General features: G+C 33.0%; 1 long non-coding RNA gene across 1 annotated transcript; it reads right to left on the reverse strand.

The window, feature by feature from the left end:
- Positions 1 to 1,108: 1,108 nt before the first annotated feature.
- On the reverse strand, positions 1,109 to 4,774 carry LOC127729937 (uncharacterized). The gene is made up of 2 exons (XR_007994903.1): positions 1,400 to 4,774; positions 1,109 to 1,264 (listed from the first exon to the last, which is right to left on the reverse strand). It is a non-coding gene; the product is annotated as an uncharacterized LOC127729937 (long non-coding RNA).
- Between the last annotated feature and the right edge of the window lie 12,753 nt (positions 4,775 to 17,527).

Genomic DNA, 17,527 nt, shown 5'->3' on the forward strand with positions numbered 1-17,527 from the left:
TGCTATTGGATATTTCTTGCTATTGCGCAATACTGTGCAATTGAAGATTTCTTGTTATTGCGCAATACTGTGCAATTGAAGATTTCTTGCTATTGTGCAATACTGTGCAATTGAAAATTTCTTGCTATTGCACAATACTTATTATATAATAATTTACACATCCTGTTTGGTGTGTATCTCCTACCATATCATTATTATTTGCTTTTAAATATTAATCAGAAATAACCAACTTAAAATGGAAAATTTTAAAAGAAAAAAAAAAGGAAAAAAAGAAAAAAAAAGAAAAAGAAAAAATCCCCCCCCCAAATTTTTTATACCCCCTTATGATTCATCACCCCCAAACTCAATCCCAGCCTTCCCTTTGTGGTATGGTACCTTGCAGTACAATTTCAGAGAGATCCATACACTTGAACACAAGTTATTGTCTGGAAGCTAGAAAAATGCTTATTTTTGGCCCCTTTTTGGCCCCCAATTCCTAAACGTTTCGGGCAATTACCCCCAAACTCAATTCCAGCTTTCCCTTTGTGATATGGAACCTTGTAGTACAATTTCAGAAATATCCAAACACTTACACACAAGTTATTGTCATGAAACTAGAAAAATGCTTGTTTTTTGCCCCTTTTTTGGCCCCTAATTCCTAACATTTTGAGGCAATTACCCCCAAAATCAATTACAGCCTTCCCTTTGTGATATGGAACCTTGTGGTACAATGTCAGAGAGATCCATACACTTACACACAAGTTATTGTCTGGAAGTTACAAAAATGCTTATTTTTGGCCCCTTTTTGACCCCTAATTCCTTAACTGTTGGTACCATAACCCCCAAAATCAATCCCAACCTTCCTTTCGTGGTATTGAACCTTATGGTAAAATTTCATGGAGATCCATTCACTTAAACTAAAGTTAGAGTGCGAAAACCAATGTGTCTTCGGACGACGCCGGACGACGACGACGACGACGCCAACGTCATACCAATATACGACCAAAAAAATTTTAATTTTTGCGGTCGTATAAAAATTACAATGCACACATCTATAAACCAATTAACCTGCTACAAACATGACAAAATAGTGAAAATACCTCACTTAAGTACAGGCAGAAGAAACCAGGATTTTGTGTTCATGACAAATGAAATTCAATATTTCATTAATCATTATATTTATTAATAAAAGGAAATATGGGGTAAACTTAAAAAGGACAGCAATCAAACAATCTTTCTGTGCTCCTGTCGGCATTTTCTACGATCCCCTCTGCCCTTTCTTTGACTTTGATCCCCTCTGTTCTGTCCTTTTGGGCTCCCCTCTGCCGTTTTTGTGCTCCCCTCTGCCGTTTTTGTGCTCCCCTCTGCCCTTTCTGTGTCCCCTCTCTACTTTCTATACACCCCTCAGTCCTTTCTGTACTCCCCTCTGCCCTTTCTGTGCTCCCTCTTTCCTTTCAGTTAACGCTCTACCTGTACACTTATTGGTGCTATGTATGTTGGTTTTCTGAATGAAATTAATTACTTTTCAGTGTAAACTAATCCCTTAAGTTCAATTAATAGAAAAAGCTTTTTGCGGCCCCATACATTTAGTATTATATATAAATCTAGCAATACAGTGGCGGGTCCAAAAGGGGGGGTCCGGGGGGCCCCTTTTTATTGACGATCAATGCTTTTGAATGGGGACATATGGTTGGACCCCCCCCCCCCCCCTTTTATCCTGGGTTAGAACCCCCCTTTTAAAAATGGCTGGATCTGCCCCTGGCAATATTATATTGTTTCATTTAATTATTTCAACTATTCATCTACGTGTATAAACATGATAAAATTGTCCTTTTTCAGACAAGAAAATGTGCTAACATGCCCTCCATCTAAAATCTGTACCTGTTTGCATTTAATTCTTTGCTATAACATTGTTTAATTATGTCATTAATTCATTAAAATGATTTCAACAATTGTAGTTCTATTATGTTTTCTTGTTCTTATCCATAAAAAAATGGGAAATAAGTTGTAATATTAAAGTAAATTTGATGAAAAAAATCTTTAAATGCAAACAAAAAAAGGGAAGGAGGGGTCTTTTTCCCAAGGGCCTTTAGTACAAATATATGATTATGATATTGTATAATTTGTGCATATGCATTAAACCTGCCTCTGCCGTACATGTAAGTCAATCTTTCAGCAAAAAATTAGAAGTTGAAAAAAAAAGTTTTCAATATTTTGATTCAGATGTTATCCCTTTATCATAAAAAAGCTTCTGTAAAATTTTCTATAAAAATTGATTGAAGGTTTTGTTAAGTCATATTGATGAATGAAAAACTTTTACCTTAGACTGTCTTTAAATGTTAGCTGCATAATAATTCAAGTCTATTTATCAGTAAAATATGGAATATTGAAAAAAATATATTTTCAAAAATTACTTGGGTACTTTCATATCAAATTTTTCTTTTAATAATGCTTTGATATGTAAAGTGAAGTTAAGATGAAAGTGAATTAATTGAATTTGATATTAGAATTGAATAGTTTGTCCCATAATTGAATTGCTGCTGCATTTTCTGATTTGACTTAATTGTTTTATAGTTGTTTTATGTGGAATGTTTTTAATAAATAAAATATAAAATAATTTTTTTTTTTGGCATCATGACATTAGATATCATATACATAATATACATTGTACATGTACATTTATTTAGACTAGTATATATGTACATGGAAATGTATATTATTTTTTAAACATGTTAAAATGATTTAGACATCATTCCCAATACTTTAAACAAAGTACAAAAAATGTACATATACAGTTTACATTGTACAATGTACATGTACAGTTTGCACATTTTGAACATCTGACAAATTAAGTTTCAGTCACATTGCACTCATTATTACACATGTACAGTACATGTACAAAATTATGTAAATGTAAAAATAAAAGTAAAAGCCAAGGTTAACCATGATATAAAAAACAGCAAAGATTAGTAAAAAAATATCAATATACATTGTACAGTACATATGTAAGAGAAAAATACTAGTATCAAAATATAAAATTGTGTAGAATAAAATGGGACTAATATAAAATAAGGAGATGTGGTATGATACGTGTATATCTTCATTTATATATGACATGTAAATGTATATGCATATATATCTATATATGCATTGTAAAAAACCAGGTTCAGCATGTTCAGTGTACATGTATCTGAACTAATTGAGGGATTGATTTAATGTTTGGTGTATAAATGTATCTAAATGTTAGGATGCCTGTAAAAGTGATTTATGAATACAGCATTTGTTTGTACTAGTCTACATTGTACAAAATGTACATACAAATACATGTATGTACATTTTCCAAAATTTAATTAATTTTACATGTCCATGTACAAAAAAAATAGCTTAAGTTTCATGTAAATTTCTGAAAAATGGAGGCATATTGATTGATGATTTTGTTTATGTACAAAAATTCATGCACTTATCAAACAATACGCCAAATATAAGACTTAAAAGTACAAATGTAGGAACTGCAAAATGGATCAAAAGATGACAGAAAAGACACAAAGACTAAAACATACATGTATCATGGAATTAAAAATTTATTGAGAAATAAATTTTGATTTTCATTATGATCATTAATTTTTTGTCCCAATATATATCATGAATTGTCATGGATATACACTGTACATTGTACATGTGTGAAGAAAATATGCATTTTGCTACATATTCCAATACCACATTAAAAATAGTAATTAGAAAAAATATTTTTTTATTAAACATTTTACCCAGCAAGCTACAACATGCACAATGTACATGTAATAGGCTTTTGAATCACAAATTTTTGCCATATACACACTGTATGTATTTATAGTGTACCCGATTATTTTTCTCCCCATATACATGTATCATAAATAATGGTAAATCTTGATAATAAAATAATAATCAATGTTTTGTATTCAAATAACCATTGCATATTTTTTGATGTACAAATGTTAACAGATACATCATGTAAAATGTTGCACAAGATCTAGATTTAAAACTGATCAGGGACTGTCCCTGAACATGCTGAACTGATTAAGCAATATCATGAATACTATTGATGGTTTCTAATTCACATAACTGCATATATGCACACTAAGGTAAATTACTGCGTTCATTAATAAAAATTCCTATAAATCTAAAGTTCATATTTTCAAAAGTTACAGTATCACTTAATCAATAGTTATGCCAAACCATATTAACAATATTTCAACGAAGTCAAGGGAGTAGCTTGCCGCAGCTATCCCTCCAATTATTCTGATGTCCTCTCTCTTTGGAAAAGTACACTGAGACATTGTAAACACGTCTAAAACAATCTCAGATAACTTAAACAACACAACAAGTTTCCCAAGGTGCTCTTGGTACCAATAATGATGATACAATTGTTCAGTGTCCAAAACAATAATAGTGAGTATAACTAAACATATCACATATCCGGCGATCGCCCTCACTGTTATTTTGTGACTTTTGAACCCTTGAACTTTCCACACGTAGAAGATTAATGATAGTGATACAATCAAACTAAATAGGAAACGAACTGTCAATATGCGTCCAAAATATAATCGTTCGATTTTTATTGGGTCCTCGTCGAGGTCTGGAGGCCACACGAAACGAGTCAAAAGCCATAGACTGAAATCTATCTTTAGTGGCATTCTGGATTACAAACTGGAATGTGTAAAATTGAAATAATAGCTATCACTTCTTAAGAGACACCATATAAATCGATGGAAAGAGTGTTGATAAATTCTGTACGAGTCAAATTCTGGGATGTTGCAACAGGAAATGAATAGTTAAAAGTCTTTATTTATTCGGAACGACACAAATTTCCGGTATTTTGCAAAGTCAAGTCAGTACAAGCAGAGACATATGTATTATATGTCTCTGGTACAAGTAAAGGTATTTAAAAACCCGAATAAATACACAATAAAACACATCAATCCTTATAAAACAAATTCAATACAATACATGCAAACATTAAGCACACATATTATGACCATAGCAGTACACGAGATAAGCAAAAGATGATCAAATTACACAAGTGTGTCAGGGGCAATTTTGTTTTCCCTTTATTTATTTCTTATTGTTAATTATATAAATAATAGAGTGGCACCGTACATAAACTACTGACTGTTAATGTAATATCGTACGGATAAGAGCAAGACATATTACGCTGAATATTAAGTCAAAATAACTAATGTAAAATAAAAAGAATAAAGACTATTTACTAGAAAAAATAAACTTGGCACTTAAAAAAAATTAAAACACCTAATTAAAAGTTAAAGAAAAAGGCGGGTTAGGCGCCGATCACCTTTGATTAGGGACTGTAAAATATAAATAGACTCCGATAAGGCCACCGAATGGTGTAACATGTGCTCCCGCGTGTGCCCCCAATAGACCTACAATACAGAAAGCCCAGTTAATTCAGTAGACAGACAGTCACGGACCGTACGGTTGCCTATAATTGCTTACATCCACTTCAGTTGTACTTTGGTGGATAGTTGTCTCATTGGCAATCATACCACATCTCCTTTTTTATAGTGTTAAAAGTAAAATTTCAGAAATAAGCACTTATGTTGAGCCAGAGACATATATACACAGAGATTGGCAACTCCGTGAAATCACGTTTATCTATGATCACGCGACCCGGAATGAGACTTGCCGATGAATTACTCTACAAATCGGGGACGAATACCCCCCGATAGCTAACAACAAAAAAAAAAAAACAATGGGAAAACGTACTTCAGATCAAATTATTTCTTTTTTGAAAATCGTTGTATTAAATTTTATGCATTTATTGAGAAAAATGTTTTCTGCTTTTCGACATTTCTAATTATTTTAAGATTGAAATCTGGAAATTATCATAATATTAATAATGCCAGAAACATTTCTGCACTTCATTTCTTTTCTAAATTATGTCCTTAAATACACAGTGAAATTATGTCTAAATCCAATTATTGTGGATTCACAGGTGTGCGATTACGTAATTTATTGCCCTCCGATCACCTGACTGAATCTCAGTTATTATTTGGGTTTTTTTTGGTTATTTTTTCGCTTTGTTTTTTTAAAACTTAATATCACCGATTCTGATTAAAAACAATTTGTATTATAAGTATAGTAAAATTCTCTGCTGAACTGTAGACTTTCAGTATCCGTTTATTCTTTACTATCGGGAAGTGAACCTCGAGTTTAAAATTAGACAGATTTGAAATTGTGCATAAGTTCTATCTGATCTTTTGTTGGTTTGTGTTGCTCAAGGTAATTTGCGGTGCAGTGCTATGCTGGCTGTTATTTTCTTTTCTTTTGTTATTTTTTTCAACTGTGTTAAACGACCTTGTCATTTTTGTATTCTAAAGATTTAAGACAAAGCTTAACCACTAATATCTTTTGGTTTGTTTTAATAGGATAGTGTCTCATTCCCTGAATTTGTTATATACAGGAATTCATTTTAATATCAGTTTTTTTTATAAGCAAATAAACTGCTAGGGCTCTTCACACATCTTATTATTAGGACAGAATGCATCAAGAGGTACATACATGTATCAAGTCACTGATATATAAATATACATACCATTAAAACGTTTAAACCCGCTGCATTTGTTTGCACCTGTCCTAAGTCAGGAATCTGATGTTCAGTAGTTGTCGTTTGTTGATGTGGTTCATAAGTGTTTCTCGTTTCTCGTTTTTTATATAGATTAGGCCGTTGGTTTTCCCGTTTGAATGATTTTACACTAGTAATTTTTTGGGGCCCTTTATAGCTTACTTTTCGGTGTGAGCCAAGGCTCCGCGTTGAAGACCGTACTGTGACCTATAATGGTTTACTTTTATAAATTTTTACTTAGATGGAGAGTTGTCTCATTGGCACTCATACCACATCTTCTTATATCTATATAATGTGCTTTTGAACTACACAATAAAATTGAGAATGGAAATGGGGAATGTGTCAAAGAGACAACAACCCGACCATAGAACAGACAACAGCAGAAGGTCACCAACAGGTCTCCTTAAGCATACATAGATGTGTTAAGAATATTTTTGTTGTTAGGTTGTTGTCTCAATGACATATACACCACATCTCCTTTTACTCATATAGCATCTGTACCCTTTCAATGTTCTGCAGAAAATATTTGCATACACATTTTTCAAAACACGAGAGGTGATTTAGTGATCACAGAATGAGGACATGTAAAACTGAAACAACACAACAGTTAAATAGAAAAAAGCACCGTTGTATAAAAAGGACTGAAACAAACATAGGTGATGACCAATATGAACCCATAAAGACTAGTGTACCAGTAGAGTGAACATTTCTTGCTTCTTATTCAACATCTTTTGTCATTTCATGTAAACAATTAAATATGTTACTTTCCATATACATGTAGAGGAAGGAATTTGTGAATCGAAATATGTTGCTTTTTAGTACTGTCAAGTTATATATTCACAGGGGTGCTGTGACTCTGATACACCAACTAAAGCTGATCTACTAAAACTATGTAAAAAGAAACGAACCGCAAAAACTTAACAACGAACCATGAAATAAAAATGAGATCGATCTTGGTAGGCTAAAACCAGCCAGAGGACTATCAGTATGTACGCCAATTATAATTGAAGGCGGCCTAGTTTATAGTAATGGAAAAAGGACCCAATCACGAAAGCCGAACCTTGTTCACTGTTCCATGAAAAGAGTTCCAAGGTTAGGTGAATCTTATTTCTGAATGATAGATCACATAATGTCAGAAAGTAATATTTGGCCATATCGAAGAAGCCAGTCTGAGATAAATTTTCTAAAAATTGTTGACACAGTATGTCTCTTTGGCACAACATATCTATTAAAGTCTAAGGGGACAGCAATTGTTATCGACACATGTTCAAAAATAACCCTTAGGCATTTTCTTATGTGTTGCTGATGTGCTGTTTAATTGAATCTTGTTCAGACTTCTGAACTTATTAAATTTTTTCAAGACACTACCAACTTTGTGTAATCAACTCTTCTTTCAATTTCAGTCAACTCAGATAATGAAACTTCACATAATGTTCGCACATCTTAATATGGATATTTTAGTCTTTGTAAAATGTTGTATGGTTGCCAATGAAATAACTACCAACTAGAGTCAAAATACTGTGAATGTAAGCAGTTATAGGTCACCGTACGGCTTTCAACAATGAGAAAAATTCATACCCTAAACGAGAAAAACCATCGGCCTGATTGTTATTGCACCAAGCCGTGTTTCTCCCCAGTCTGTTAGCGCTGCATCATTAGCGTATCGCACTTCAACGCTGTTCTATTGGACAGACCGCAGCGCTATCCAATCATATTGCGGTGCTGTGCTGTCCTGCAAAATTTCGCTCATATGATCACCTGGTTGATTTTTCTTTATTGTTTACTTTACCTCGGAGAGGAACCATTTCAATGAAAGAAAACATAATGCTGTTCTTGACATAACTTTAAGTAGAAAAATATTTTTTACTCGATTCTTTTTTAAGTAGAATTTTTTTTTAATACAGAAATTTCATGAAAGGAAAAAAAAAGTCGGTGAAAAGTACGCACAAAATCATTTCCAATCATTTTTAAGATAAGTTTAACTCTTCCTCTAACCAGGTGTTATTGTCCCTATTGTCCCTCTTTTGAAACCCCTACGATTAGTTCAGTATTGTTTGGAATTTCAACTAAACTGTTGCCGTGAATCTGCATTGATTCAGAGTTGCATTTCAGATGGGTCATACCTGTCAACTGACCCGTATCCTGCGGGCAACACCCGAGAATGTCACCTCTCACCCAGGATTTTTAAGATATCATGACCAGAGAGTCATTACAAGCTATTTTAGTTGCACTACGTACGTCTTGTAATGAATTTGTGTAAACACAGGGACAGTCTATACTAACTAAGTATATTATAGACTGTCCCTGGTCAACATTATTGTATTACATTATTTTAAAGTATGTATCAATCTGAACATTTTGTAACAATCGCATGTCCCCTCCTATATATAAATTTTTATATATATGGACCTTTTTAGTGGAAAAAGTAAAGATTATATTCCTTATAACTTTGGTTTGAACCCATGCCGACTCTACATATAATCGATTCATTCATTTATACAAGGACGTATAACTAACACCGAATATACGTCCTTGATTAATACACTAAACTGTCAACTGAAAGTATATCTATTTAGACATATCATTGATAACAAATAAAACAAGAGGCTGTCAGAGTGACAGCAAACCGGATTTTTTTAACATTTATTTGTGTCCTGGCATTTTTCAATATCACAAGGACCATAACTCCTGAACCGTAAAAGTGACAATCATTAATATTGAACTTGTCGTAATGACCTCCATTTTGTCATCAGTAACAACATACTAAAATTTGAAAAAAACTTTGGTTGAACGGTCCACGAGTTAAAGTACGGACACGACTGGGAACACCATTTTTCAATGATCTTGCAAGAACGACAACTCCTGAACGGTGGAAGTGAAAATCGTCAATATCAAACTAGACCTCCATTTTGTCATCAGTAACAACATATTAAAATTTGAAAAGCTTTGGTTGAACGGTTCATGAGTTAAAGCACGGACACGACTGGAAACACCATTTTTCAATCTTTCAAGAAACAGAACTCCTGGACGATAAAGTGAAAATCGTCAATATCGAACTTGACCTCCATTTTGTCATCAGTAACAGCATATTAAAATTTGAAAAGCTTCAATTGGACGGTTCATGAGTAAAGGCACGGACACTGTTTGGCAGCCCGGATGCCCGCCTGCCGTACATCCCCAAATAAATTTTTTCTTCGAAATCCGGTTAAAAAACGATTTCTAGATTAATTGAACAAATATTTATGTTCTTCTCTCAGTATCATGAAATAATGAAAATCCGAGTATATTTAGGGAGCTACCATTTGAACGTTTAAAGTGTAATATCTTTGAAACATTATGAAAAGTTAGAGATCTTATGGCCTGAAGATAGCAAAATTCCAATTATTTTTTTGACTAAAAAGGACAAAATTTACATATTTTCACATATATTTGTTACATGTAATTGGAAATATTGAGCCCATGCAATTACAACAGAAATATTTACAGGAAATTTATTGTTCATATTGACAAAAACTGTAGCAAATTATTTATTTGGTACATACATGCGCTATACTATTTGCAGGTTCAAAAACAATGCAAAAATTACCAAAATCTTTTTACTTTTCACGAAAACACGTAGAATTAATGGCCTTTTTCGTTACGTCAAAAACTGCATTTATTGTGACGTTATGGGTAAAAAGATCTCATGTTTTTTTTTTTAATTTTGCCACCCCTCAATTTTAAAACAGACATACATTGAAATCTTAAATCAAAAGTTCAAATTTCAGTAAAAAGTTAAGGCCCTTATCGTACACGGTCCATTAACAATTATATGTTAAAATAAGCACTAAGGTGACCGGCCCTAACAAACCCCCATTGAAAAAACAAAACATCTTCGTACGAATGAGAGAGTACACCCACGAGGAACAGTGCACAACTGATGTCCATTGCGATGTCAATTGTTTGCTTTGTAAAATCTGTCAAACAAATTCTACGTAAAGTTAACACTGCTTGAAAATCTACCAATATCTTCTTCTGAGTATCTTTTATTTGAATCAATGTTCCTTAGTCTTCCTTTTACCTGGTAAACATATATTTTCTTCTTCTTCTTTTTTAAGAGGAACAATGTTATATAAAAGTTTGAGACTTTTTTTTTATTTATCATGATAAAGTAGAGTTTACAGCTTAGAAAAGTTGTGATACTGTTCATGTTCGGTCTGAATTTGAACTTTGAATACAATCAATGTGTGTGAGTTTGTCGGGCTCTATGGACGTAAAAGAGCCCTTACAAGTATTCTTTCTGACTGAGGGCGTCCGTTTAAACATGATGAACACAGTGTCATCTACGTAAGTTCAGATTGGGGACGATAGCAATTTATTTGCGAGTTTATATTTGTACTCTTTCGGCGTAAAACAGCAATTAAGTAATATTGTATGGTATTTTGACATTGAAAGCTTATATACATACATGAAGTTCCATTCGGATCAAAATGCAATTGATGACACGTTCGCTAGAGAAACGTGTTGCAGTTTGTTCGCGTACCTTAGAGCAACGCCTTGCTGTTGGTTCGCTTAACCTACAGCAACGCGTATCAGATACTAGTAGTTCACGAAGCCTAGAGTAACGTGTTTCAGTTATTTTACGTTACATTGAGCAACCCGTTGCAACTATTGCACGTTTGAAGTTGTTCACATAGACGTTGCGCACGATGTTGGTACCAATTCCATTTTGCTATAGATTAGCATGAAAATAAATACGTAGACTGGTCAGTTCGATAAAAATATAGTGATTTCTGGTTGAATTTATTACATTAGACTTGAAAATATAGAAAAAAAGGAACCGAAATTTAAAATATCAAGAATTATAACACTTAATTATCCCATTTTTACGCAAAAACGTAATGTCCAACGTTACATTTTGTGTGCAAAAGATTGGAGTTCCGTTTCTTTCCTACGGTATTTTTTTTCTGATCATCGTAAAACTTCACAAGAGTATTGCTATTGTTATTGTTATTCGCGTGTTAAAGCAAAATCAATATCACTGAAACCGTAAACCGGAAAATGTTATTTTTGAAACTGGTCTGAAAAATGTCCAAGCATATGCAAGGTAAGCATATATCGGGTTTGCGCATGTATACCGTGACATTGGAAAAGCTGAGAGGAAAAATATTTATGATATTTTGAAAGTTTTTTTACTTTTCTCCTGGTTCATGATATTTTTTTGTCAGAAACCATGCGTATAGATTCTATTGCAATGACTTCAAAAAGTATAGCCATCTTGTCCCAACGAAAAAAACGCTGTATTTTCTTTACAATTGAGATTTTAACCGGCTGTATATTAAATAAGCATAGTTGGATCATAGAAAATAAATCTAGGCGGTAAAAGTTTTTTTCTTTTTCTTTTTAAACAAGATAGTGTTTAACATTTTTTCGATTGGCAACAAGAAATATAACCAATGTATGATAAAGGAAAAGTTTGAGTTTAAATTCAAATGTTGACCAAATAAGATTGATATAAAAAAAAATCGGGATCTTAGTTTTTTTTTCAGCACATTCGTGGCATTTGTTTTATTCAAGGAACGTTGTCTATCTGCAAGTTTTAAATCATCAAAAGCAGCATGCATATTTTTTTTGTTAATAAAATAAAATAGAGAAAAACTATTGCTGGCAATTATAACAAAACAAAGGATATGTATATGCCACAAAAATAAGGAAATGAGAAAAACATGAATCCAAAATGTTTAACTACCTAGAAATTTTGCGACAAAGAAAGCATCGGGAAATGATAAAATATAGAAAGGAAACGGAAACGGAAAGAAATGCAACAAAAGGAGTATGTATAAACATGCAATAAAAAGGGAAAATAGATTCAAAATCTAATTTATATTAAAAAATAATCTGTATAAATATGGAAATTAATGTATGATTCATTAATGCGAACTGCTGCAAAAAGTAAAATTATCAATTAGAATCATGTGCAAAACAGTGTAGCCGAGACCATTGATTGGCGCGCTAAAATATCCCATTGACTGGGTCAGATTAGGTGAACGTTCGTCTGTAACGCACACAATTCACGACGTATTTATTATAGACATTTAAACTGTGGGGTCACCAAAGGGTCTCAACGCCTAAATAAAATATTTCGAAAAACTAATCAGGAATAACCTTTGTGTTTTGATTTATATTGAATACTTAAACGTTCTTTACTTGTGTTTTTGTTATGTTTTGATAATGAATTTTTATGATATCGGACGTTCTTTCAGCAAAAAAGGATTTAACTGGCTTTAAAAGTAACAATGGATGTGTTGATTATTATCTTTTTTTCGGACGTGAAAGCGATTTAACAATTGCGGTTGTCCAATTACTTAGTATGTCATCTTTTAACTTTTATCTGGTCAAAATTTTATTTTAGAACGAATGCATAATCAACTTTAAAAAGTGTGCAAACACAAAACATATAGACAAAATATACTTCTTTCCTGTCTTTTTCGTACTTGCAAGTTTTTAGACAGTAAAAAGGCTATTTGGATCAAGCCTTATGAAATTTGCATTTACGTTTTTGAATAGGTACAGTCAAGTTTAGCGATTGATAATTCATTGATAACATTCTGGCGTATCACAAACAAACAACTTGTAACGTCTCATTTCATTGGCCGAAAGATTTAAAAACAACAACAATTGTAGTGTGCACGTGAATTGACACAGGTGACCGACAGTGGAATGTACTACGTTACTACGAACGTAAAAAACAATGATTTTTGGTCGAAATAATTAAATAAGTATTTTGTGAATTTCAAATAGTGGGGTCGAAATATTATACTAATAATTTGTGTTAAGTAATATTCTTTATGCATGCAGCACTTGTACCGCACTATGAAAAATATAAGGATAAAATAAAATACATGTGCCGCTTTTATACGGATGAATGTATGAACCACTTTAATTTCTTTCATATTGACGCTAGGTTATTATCCTGACAATGTCGTAGTTACTTATAATAAGGATCTCATAATACTGATCCATTTCAAATTTATGATGGGTTGCACATTCCTCTTTTATTGTTTTCATGCTATAAAACGAAAATAAAGTAGCTAAGCGTTTGGTCATTCAGAAATGACGTGTCATAAACGAGCAAATTGTCCCCGAAAGATCGTATCATGTGTGCACGTGAATATAGATGTACTATGCAATGTACTATCATGGTCACCATGAAATTCAAATGAATTCAGTGAAGGCATGTTGGTGTAAAAAGGTTTGAAATGTTTCATCGGCGAAGATTTTATTTTTGCATGTGTGGAACTAAAAAATAAATAAATACTTGTGAGAAATGTCGTAGTTTATAAGGAACTATATAAATGTACTGTTTTCGATTTTAATTGGTTGAAAATTTATCCTTTAATTTCATACCGTAAGAATAGAGCTTTGCATAACATTGTTGAACTATCCGCAAAAGTAACGTGTGGCATGCGTGCGTATTAAAATGAAATACAAAATCATACATGTATGATAAACTTATAAACGAAATATTAAGAAATTAAGGATGACTACTGTTAAAGTATGTACAAAAATGGAGTCACCTTTTATCAATACATTAAGTGAATAACCACACTGTTTAAAACTGATTGTTTTCTATGCAACTATTTAAATATTTACAATATATAATTTTCAACCGAGGATAGCAAATAGCAAAACAGTTAATTATAAATTAAGAAAGTATATCGCTGGAGTTTATAAAGTACATTTCCTTCCACTGTGCCATGGTTTGCCATCTCCATTTTTTCTCTAAACAAAGCATGGCTGGTTACATGTTCTGAATTTACTTAGAATTTCGGGATTTTTTTTCAAAATCAAGTAAACTAAATCAGAAAAAAAATCACACTATCCTAAAACTTATGAAAGAATATGAATAATGAACATGACAGTTTATAACACAAACCCATTTACTATAAAAATCGAGCAATATCTTTAGTATGTAATTTGGTTATTTTTGTAGTTAAGTACGGTTTCATTTCAAGTACAACGTTAATTCATCAAGTCCATTGAATAAAAGATAAGGCAGGGTGAGCAACTTGACAAAAAAAGGCAGGATGACGATTTATGTAAAAAAATCAGGATAAACTAAAAAATATAGTCAGGACCTAACAGACTGAAAAATAGAAAGACAGGACAGAGATAACAACTAAAAAAAATGCAGGACAAAATGTTTCATCCAAGTCCCCCACCCCCAATCAAAATAAAATGGTAGCTCCCTTAATCCAGAGCCAACTGAGAGGAGACAGTTGAATTAAATATTTCGACGTGACTGTTAAGATTAGAGTTTAAAATTTTACATGCACATGTATAAAAGCTAGAATTGCCATGGGATAATCAAGAACACAATCATGTACGTGAATACGACGATGGAAGTTTTTAACGACCTTGACCGGCTACGTGAATACTGATCAGTCCATTCAGCTTTATAGTACGCGTGTTCTATTTTCGCAGGTGTGAGGTCGAAGGTTTGAATTGACCAATGAAAACGATCGTTCCTTAACGAGTTAATCTAATAAAGTTTGTTTGACTGATTATGTTGCACGACCTTTCGCTAAGCTTGGCCGCAGTTCAGTATACAATGTATAGTTTGATGATCTTTTCTGCTAACTACTATACTTGTGAAAAACCCTTGGCAACAGAAACATATTCAGCTTTTTTTTAATCGACCCAATTTACATAGTAATGGACGACTTCGTACATTTTATGATCGCAAATAAAATATGTATATAATATACTGTGCACTGAGACCCTTTGGCAACCCCACAGTTTAAATGTTTATAATAAATACGTCGTGAGTTGTGGGCGTTACAGACGAACGTTCACCTAATCTGACCCAGTCAATGGGATATTTTAGCGCGCCAATCAATGGTCTCGGCTACACTGTTTTGCACATGATTCTATGGCCTGGAAAGATTGACAACTACTATAAATGAATATTCATTTAAAAAATATGTGTACGACCACTTTGAGTTTTATTGGTTAAACTATGCATTTTCAGACGAACACAAAACGGTTACCAAATTCACAACAGTAAATTGACCTCATCAATTATAAGCTTAAACGCTTGAAACGTTCCTTGAAATCGTCGAAATCGCTTCATTATGAGGAACGTCGTGTAACGCTAAAAAGTACCAACATCGTGCGCAACGTCAGTATAAACGATAACCTTTACATTTGCAATGAACTCGTGTGTTCTAGGACTTCAAATATATGTTCTAACCAGGAAAATCTGCCCTTACTTCATAATATAAAATGGAGGACACAAATACGAGACAATTTCTGAATGATGTAGTGCCTTTGTGAAGTAAGTCTTGTATTCAGTCCCTATAAGTATTAGTCATGAAAAGCTGTCATGAGTTCTTTAAATCAATGTTATCATTATATTGCACTGCGTGTTTTAGGATACAGTGTCGTACAAGATGATTCTATACATGTATATTCTGTAAACAGACAGGTGTTGACAGGTTTTCGAATGATACAAGTTCCCTACAGGATCACATTTTATTTGTAATCATCAACGCGTTGCTCTAGCGTACGCGAATAACGTGTTATGCTTTACTCTATAATACGTGAACTAACTGTTACACGTTGCTCTAGTGTATGCGAACCAATAGCAACGCGTTGCTTTAGGAAAGCTTACAAACTGCAACGCGTTTCTTCTCTAGCGATCGTGTAAAAAGTTACATTGTAACCCGAATGGCACTTCATGCACAAACAGCAACGCTTGCTTAAATTAAACACGCCAGATGTGTTGAAAGTATAAATACATAAATGTTCAAAGTCAAGTTTCATTGGGGTCGATGATTCCAATGTTAATAGAACTGAAGTGACCAGTATACAAGTGGCAGTTTGTTGTATTTTAAACCTTCATTTACAAAATGACTGTTCCAAGCCAGGAAGATGACATGCAGTCAACTTTCGAATGTTCCAATATTCATCGTTTGAAAAGACCTTTTTCTAAGGCGTCATAAAAAGTAAAGAAATTGAAGGTCATTGATGCCAAATGAAATATTCCAGATTTACTCTTCCGTCGTGCTTATAATTTATGTTTCGTGATTAAGGACGTCAAAACAATGGCAAAAAAAAGACGATACGACAAGCTAATCCATAACACTCAAACTTGAACAGAAAACGAAAGACGGTACAAGTTGATTCCCACTAAAAATCCATTGCTATGAATGGGAAAGCTTTCTCTTTTTCACTAGCCAATTAATGCTTCGGTACTGGCTTGGTTTCGATCATACATTTTAATTGTAAATTTTCGTTTCATACCATTTTTTATTCAAAACACGCTTCAGGTAATGTCATTGTAAAATTAATTTTAATTTGCACAGCCCCAAACAAATTATTACTACTTAACTGATCTACGTAATAGTTCCCGTAAGGGAAATTTGGATTTATCATGGATTTGTTAAAAATCAAAAGAGTTCGGGATGGCTTTACTAATGCTGTATCAAAATCGTAATTATGCTGTGCACACACTCCAAATTTTCGTCTACCAAACCACGTCATATTCATAATAGTCTCATATGGTTTTAAAAAAGAATAGTCACGGACCCTTATCCACGTTTGATTGTCTGTGGTCGAAAAATTGGCTTTGAATGTGGATTGATTAAGTTTAATTTCGTAAGACGAATCTGACATATTCATGTTAGCTCTAGAGGCATCAAGTCCATACATGATGTTAGATGATATACTGTTTAAAGACGAACTTTCGAATAATCTTTGTTTATAATTCAAAACAGATGTTTTGCTTTTAAAAGATGTGACGAACGGAATTTCAAACTTAAATTCCAAGAAGTCCGATCGTAGTGCAGAAGACACTGAAGGCCCGCAGTTATATTCTTTTCCTATTTCAAACAATACAGGGTGCTGACTCGGTGGAAATCCCGCTAATGTTTTATTAATAAGCTTTAC

Source organism: Mytilus californianus, unplaced genomic scaffold (genome assembly GCF_021869535.1).
Source record: "Mytilus californianus isolate M0D057914Y unplaced genomic scaffold, xbMytCali1.0.p SCAF_2, whole genome shotgun sequence".
NCBI classification, from domain to species: Eukaryota; Metazoa; Mollusca; class Bivalvia; order Mytilida; family Mytilidae; genus Mytilus; species Mytilus californianus.